The sequence below is a fragment of the Vigna unguiculata genome, unplaced genomic scaffold, assembly GCF_037176805.1.
Source record: "Vigna unguiculata cultivar grain cowpea cultivar isolate G323 ecotype 2 unplaced genomic scaffold, ASM3717680v1 ptg000362l, whole genome shotgun sequence".
In the NCBI taxonomy this organism is placed as follows: Eukaryota; Viridiplantae; Streptophyta; class Magnoliopsida; order Fabales; family Fabaceae; genus Vigna; species Vigna unguiculata.
The window spans coordinates 1-7,973 of record NW_028196997.1 but is presented as its reverse complement, the minus strand read 5'-3'; the positions used below and the strand labels follow the sequence as shown (position 1 = coordinate 7,973).

At 30.6% G+C, this 7,973-nt stretch overlaps 2 non-coding genes across 2 annotated transcripts; both read right to left on the bottom strand.

Moving 5' to 3' along the window:
* Nucleotides 1–5,416: 5,416 nt before the first annotated feature.
* TRNAW-CCA (transfer RNA tryptophan (anticodon CCA)) lies at nt 5,417–5,490 on the bottom strand. The gene has a single exon. It is a non-coding gene; the product is annotated as a tRNA-Trp (tRNA).
* Nucleotides 5,491–5,655: 165 nt separating this feature from the next.
* On the bottom strand, nt 5,656–5,729 carry TRNAP-UGG (transfer RNA proline (anticodon UGG)). The gene has a single exon. It is a non-coding gene; the product is annotated as a tRNA-Pro (tRNA).
* Between the last annotated feature and the right edge of the window lie 2,244 nt (nt 5,730–7,973).

Sequence of the window (7,973 nt, the reverse complement as noted above, 5' to 3'; positions counted from 1 at the left end):
TATGTTTTCTTCGTTGGGGATTTCCTGGAAAAAATCGTCGTATTATTCTCAAAATACCTATGAACGAGATTAAATCTATCAGAATAATAACAGGAGTTCAAGAACGAAGTATTTTGACTCGTACTCTTACTTATGAGAGTCTCGTTTATATGGAAACAATAGAACAGGGGTTTATTCCCTTGACTCGTATTGAAGATAATTTGACTCCACTAGAAATTGCAAATAGAGCTGGCGAATTATCTTTTTTTTTAGGTGTACCGCTTCTTTATTGATGAAAATTGGACTTAACTAGAAATAAAATTGCACAAAAAGTTTCAGAATTGTCCTATTTATTTAGTGTACCGATTGAAATATTTTGAAAAAAAACTGTTTTTTGCAAAATATTTCAATTTTTATTTTTATAGATGGGACATTTTTTGATTTCGAAATTTGAATATTATAGTCATAACTCGAAGTGCTCCTTGGTGTATTTCTAAAAAGAATCCTTTTTTCTTCGAATCTTAGCAATTAATATCCTTTCGAAACAATATTTTTTTCTTCATTGGATTGGAATTGACTGTGAATTCTTTCGATTTCTTATTCGATTTATGTATTCTTTTTTCTCAATTAAAGAAGGCAAAGGCTAACTTCCGAAGTTTAAGTAAAAAAAAATGATAAAATACAATCTAAATTTATCTAGAAGCTCTATAACTTGTAATGAAGCTTATACTTGATAGAAAAGTTATTATCATATAGAGTTGACGAAAGAGATGAAGTTAAGTTCATTAAAGACGAAAAATGAAAAAAAAAAAAAGCATTCCCCTTCTATATCTTACATCTATAGTCTTTTTGCCCTGGTGTATCTCTTTCACATTTAAGAAAAGTCTGGAATCTTGGTTTATTAATTGGTGGAATACTAGTCAATCCGAAATTTTCTTGAATGATATTAAAGAAAAGAGTATTCTAAACAAATTCATAGAATTAGAGGAACTGTTTTTCTTAGATGACATGTTAAAGGAATGTCCGAAAACATATATACAAAACCTTCGTACTGGAATTTATAAAGAAACAATCCAATTAATCAAAACACACAATGAAGATCGTATGAATACGATTTTGCACTTCTCCACAAATATAATTTGTTTCTTTATTCTAAGCGGTTATTCTATTCTTGGTAATCAAGAACTTGTTCTTATTAACTCTTTGGTTCGAGAATTTATATATAATTTAAGTGACACAATAAAAGCTTTTTCTATTCTTTTATTAACTGATTTATGTATAGGATTCCATTCAACCCATGGGTGGGAACTACTTTTTGGCTTCGTTTATAAAGATTTTGGATTTGCTCAAAATGATCAAATTATATCCGGTCTTGTGTCCACTTTTCCAGTCATTTTAGATACAATTTTAAAATATTGGATTTTCCGTTATTTAAATCGCATATCTCCATCACTTGTAGTGATTTATCATTCAATGAATGATTGACAGAAAAACCGATTTACTTCAATGAATTTCAAGTTTTTATCTAAAAAAGATAATTTTTCATTTTCCCCTCTTTAAAAAAAAGTTAAATAAAAAAGGGGTTCCCACCTTGGATAGGGAACTATGCGAGTGACCTACCTAATCTTATTGTAGAAATTTTCAGGATCAATGATTAGACCATGCAAACTAGAAATGCTTTTTCTTGTATAAAGGAAGGGATTACCCGATCCATTTCTATATCGGTCATGATATATATAATAATTCGAGCACCCTTTTCAAATGCATATCCAATTTTTGCACAGCAGGGTTATGAAAATCCCCGAGAAGCAACCGGTCGTATTGTCTGTGCCAATTGCCATTTAGCTAATAAGCCCGTGGATATTGAGGTTCCACAAGCGGTACTTCCTGATACTGTATTTGAAGCAGTTGTTCGAATTCCTTATGATATGCAAGTGAAACAAGTTCTAGCTAATGGTAAAAAGGGAACTTTGAATGTGGGGGCTGTTCTTATTTTACCGGAAGGTTTTGAATTGGCACCCCCCGATCGTATTTCGCCTGAGATTAAAGAGAAGATAGGCAATCTGTCTTTTCAAAACTATCGCCCTACAAAAAAAAATATTCTTGTAGTAGGCCCTGTTCCTGGTCAGAAATATAATGAAATCACGTTTCCTATTCTTTCCCCGGATCCCGCTAGTAAAAGAGATATTCATTTCTTAAAATATCCTATATATGTAGGCGGGAACAGGGGAAGGGGCCAGATTTATCTTGACGGGAGCAAGAGTAATAATAATGTTTATAATGCTACAGCAGCAGGTATAGTCAAAAAAATCATACGAAAAGAAAAAGGGGGATACGAAATCACTATAGTAGATGCATTAGATGAGCGTGAAGTGATTGATATTATACCTCCAGGACCAGAACTTCTTGTTTCAGAAGGTGAATCTATCAAACTTGATCAGCCATTAACAAGTAATCCTAATGTCGGTGGATTTGGTCAGGGGGATGCGGAAATAGTACTTCAAGATCCATTACGTGTTCAAGGTCTCTTGTTCTTCTTGGCATCTATTATTTTAGCACAAATCTTTTTAGTTCTTAAGAAGAAACAATTTGAGAAGGTTCAATTGTTCGAAATGAATTTTTAGTTCCGCGTATTTATCAACATATTAAACTCGTAAAAATAACTCAATTTTTTTGATAATTTTTGTAATTATATTCTGTATAATATCTGTATAATAGAAAATATATATATATATTCAAATATCGAAAAGTTACTCTAAGGGGGATTCTTTGTTTTTTCTTTTTTTTTTTTTTCTTTGTCCTTTCCTAGAGTCCGATTCCTATTCCTTCTTGTTTGTGTTGAAATAGAAATATTCTAAAAATATCAATAAAATACTATTTTTGAATCCCTTCCTGAAAAATCCTATATCTTAGTTTCTCTTTTTTCCAACTTAGAATCTTTCTGCCAGATAATCTTTTATGGTATATAAATAATATGTAAAATAATATGTAGTGAACAAATAAAAAAAAAAGAATGAAATGGAATTTTTTGAAACATCGGAAGAAGTAGTCATTTATATGAAAAAAAATTAGAATTCTTAAGAACTCAAGGGGGATCCACTTGCATTCGTCAAAGAAAGAGTGGATCCCTGTTCAGTTCTTACACTTTCATTTCAAAAACCCAAATAGAATACGATTACTACAGAGATGAGCCCAATCCGGAATATGAACCATAAAAGAAAATACCAATTAAACCGATCACAGTAATACCAGTTACAGTACCTATTATCCAAAGAGGAATTCTTCCAGTAGTATCGGCCATTTATCCCACTTTCCTCCACATTTAATCACGTAGTCAGTCATGCTAAAGACATTAACAAACAGTCATAGATAATTATGAAATGATATCCTTCCGAATGGGATAAAAGAATTCTTAATATATATATTATTGACTATTCCTATTTCTTCTATTAATTCTAATTAATTGAAGAAATAATTTGAAAATAAAACAGCAAGTACAAAAATAAGTAATAACCCCCAGTAGAGACTGGTACGATTCAATTCAACATTTTGTTCATTTGGGTTTGATTGTGTCATAGCTCTATAATTCAAATTAAGTTTATCGTTGGATGAATTGCATTGCTGATATTGATCCCAAAAAAGAAACAGTGGGTACCGCTAGTCCGTGAACAGCTAGCCATCGTACTGTAAAAATTGGATAGGTCCTATCTATAGTCATTGGAGCCTCCTAAAAAGATCTACTAAATTCATCAAGTTGTTCCAAAGGATCAAAACGGCCAGTTATTAATGGAATTCCTTGTCGGTTCTCTGTAAAATACTCGTTTGGGCGGGGACTTCCAAATACATCGTAAGCTAGACCTGTACTGACAAATAACCAACCTGCAATGAATAGGGAGGGTATAGTAATGCTATGAATAATCCAGTATCGGATACTGGTAATAATATCAGCAAAAGAACGTTCTCCTGTGCTTCCAGACATCTTGAACTCCACATATTCTTGTACAGTCAAAAGGGGGGGATCGAGTCCATAAAAGACGAGATCAGTAAGGCGAAATTTACTGAAATAGAATCCTTGTTAGATCGTCCATTTTGTACCAACGGTGTCTTTTGAGTATACCGAATCAGTATAGCTATCCTTCTTCTAACAGAGCAATGAAATTTCACAATCAGTGTAAAATTTTAGTACTAGATTTTTTTCTTCTTTTTTCATTGATTGTCTCTATGTAGTCAAAAATCCGATAGAAAATTTTGCAAAGTTTGGGTATATAAAAATTTTTTTTATATTAAATTTTTAGAGTAATAGTATAAAAGGAAGGTTCTTAACATTTCAAATTATTAGTTTTGGATTAGAAACTAAAGATCCATTAAAATCGGAATATGAGAAAAGGGTTTCTAATAATTAATAAAGTAGATAATTCATAAAGTAGATTTTCTATTTTAATAATTCAATTATTGCCAAATCAATAAATATATTTTTTGTGGTTGTTGAAGATCTTTTTTTCTATTTTCTTCTACATTAATTCAAAGTGAAATAAAATGAAATAACAGAGTTATTATTCTTTGTTTGAATATTCATAATTTTTCTTTTCTTTTTCCAATATAAACAGAATTCTATTGGATATCTATAGAATAATACTAAATATTTTCATTAGATCAGTTTACTTAATTCCTGAGTTGATTAAGAAGTATGTTGATTTGAAATCACAGGATGGGTAGATGTAACAGATGAGGAATTTATTTCTAAATTATGTTACTCTATTTCTTTTTTTTTTTTTCGTCTCTAATAATTGAATTTATTGAGGAATTGCCAATTTTGAATTGTATCTTTCAAGTAGGATTTTTTATCTTCTTTTTTCTCTCAAAAATGGAAATTTAGGGAAGTGCTTTATAAACATATGTATAAAAAGAACGAACATATTTCATTTAGTTTCTATATGCCCACTATCACTAGTTATTTCGGTTTTTTACTATCGGTTTTAATTATAACCTCGTCTCTATTTATTGGTCTTAGTAAAATACGACTTATTTGATTTGTAATTTTGAGAGGAATAGTAAATTTTGGTATAAGACATTCTAGAATTCCTTACTATGTCAATTTACAATTCTCGATCGTTGAGATTTATGATCAATACAGATTTATGTTTAAGGCTAGATATTATATTACCTTTCTTTTTACTTTTCGAACAAATAAAAATGATTGAAGTTTTTCTATTTGGAATCGTGTTAGGTTTAATTCCTATTACTTTGGCTGGATTATTTGTAACTGCATATTTACAATACCGACGAGGTGATCAGTTGGATCTTTGATTCATTAATGTCTCTTTTTTTGTGATTCCCTATTTATTTAGTTTAATCCTAATCGACAAGGATAAAATTCAGACTTTCTTTTGAATGTTCAATTATTTCAGTGTAATTATCAGGCGAATAATACTAGAATCACGCTCTGTAGGATTTGAACCTACGACATCGGGTTTTGGAGACCCGCGTTCTGCCGAACTGAACTAAGAGCGTTTTGTTTTCATAAAATTATATGATCCAAATCCATTTTGCATATAGATATTCAGTATGTATGTTCAATTGGAATTCGTCTTCACAGGTTCCCGGTTTATTGCTCATCTCATAGAATATGGAATATTATAGAATACGGAATATCATAGAATAAGTAATTGTTAGGGATAGGGATGACAGGATTTGAACCCGTGACATTTTGTACCCAAAACAAACGCGCTACCAAGCTGCGCTACATCCCTTTTCCATTTGTTTATAGTGTTATTGTAAAGAATCTTTGTCTTGTTTTCCACATTTTTCTCTGTTGATATATATCAACAGAGAAAAAATACTTAAATAATAAAAAGAAAGGAGGATTTGAAATGCGAGATCTAAAAACATATCTTTCCGTGGCACCAGTAGTAAGTACTTTATGGTTCGGGGCTTTGGCGGGTCTATTGATAGAGATCAATCGTTTTTTTCCAGATGCATTGATATTCCCCTTTTTTTAATTTTAGTTATTGACACGGGAAGGGGTGAAGAAGATGAAAGGTCCAATTATATATTAAATATGTGTAATTAACCTACTCTTCTTTTTTTTTTTTTTAGGAAAGATAAAGACGAAAGATTAAATTGGCCTCATTGAAATTCGGAGTGACACTCGGGATCGGGATCTGGTCCAGGCTTCAATGGAATTGAATTATTAATTCAATTCCTATGAAAAAGAAAGTGAAAGCAGAAATCCATAGGTTGGGGCAACAATATCATAAAAAATACTTTAAAAAAACGAAAATACTGGCAATTTGAAACGAAATATAGTTACAGATCCTTGTATTCTTTTTGTACTAGATTCAATTAAATTGGAACGAAATCTTTCATAATTTTTCGAATTCTTCTTTTTTATCTTATCTTAGTTGTTTTCATCTTTTTCTTAGATTCTTAGATTCGAATCCGAAAAGAGTTATAAGTGAATTAAAAACCCAAAGGAGGGTCATGTCCAAGGGTAAAGATATCCGAGTAAGTGTTCTTTTGGAAGGTACTGGTTGTGATAAAAAGAGTCTAAATAAGGAATAAAGCGGTATTTCTAGATAGATTACTAACAAGAATCGACACAATACGCCTAGTCGATTGGAATTGAGAAAATGATGTCCCCGTCGTTATATAACAACATATGCTAAAGAAGAAAAAAAATACAAATCCTTTATTATAATTATATTTATTTAAATCAATGTTATTTTTGGAATAGGAATAAATAAACTATGGAAAAACCTAAGCGACTCTTTATTAAATCCAAGCGATCTTTTCGTAGACGTTTGCCCCCGATTCAATCGGGGGACCGAATTGATTATAAAAACATGGGTTTAATTTGTCGATTTATTAGTGAACAAGGAAAAATATTATCTAGACGTGTAAATAGATTGACCTTAAAACAACAACGATTAATTACTGTTGCTATAAAACAAGCTCGTATTTTATCTTCGTTACCTTTTCTTAATAACGAAAAACAATTTGAAAAAAGCGAGTCGACTGCTAAAATTACTCCTTTAAGAAAAAAAAATAGAAATTAAAAATTCGAAATCCAATTTGAATTTAGATTCGAATTAAACATGGATTGATGTTTTGTTCAAAATTAGGATAATTCCATTTGATTTTTTTGTTGGAATAAAAAAGATAATAGGTAACGAAGAATAATTTTTTAAGCATGGTTGTTTATTTTGATAGCTTTATCGTATGATAAAGCTATCAAAATAAACAAATTTCTAGTCTATACCTTCCTGCAGTAAATAAGGGGTTTTAAGTTTTTATGATATTATCGGCAATCATAAAAAGACAATTCTCTTTTAATATAGCAATTTGTGCAACTATTTTACGATTAAGAAGCAATTGCTTGGTGTATAGACTATTCATTAAATTATTATAAATATAAGATACTTTTTGATTCTCGCGAATTACTGCATTTATTCGACTAATCCATAAACCACGAAAATCTCTTTTTTTCCTATCTCTATCCCGATGAGCCGAAACTAAAGCTTTCAATTTCTGTTGAGTAATAGTTCGGGTAAGTCTTGAATGAGCTCCGCGAAAACTTGATACGAATAAACGAATTTTTGTCCTCCGTTTGTGAGCTATATATCCTCGTTTAATTCTGGTCATTTAATAAATGATATTTTCAGGAATAACTTTTTCATTTTTCAGTTATTCTTTTTTTCTTCCTAGTCTATTAATAACAAAAATGGATTCTTCCGATGTATAAAAAAAAATTCCAACGGCTCTTGCTACTATAACCGCCCCAACCACGATTTTTTATATTAAACATTTAACCTCAAAATCAGAAATTGTATAGATACTAGATATCAAATAAAATAAAAATAGTAAATGAAATAGGACACATATTTTTATAATGAATTGGTGGGTTCCTTCGTTTCTATGATTTTTTTTAGAAATGACCAGGTCCTCTCTATACACCGGAGCCTTTTTATTTTCATTTTTGATTCATTTAATGAATG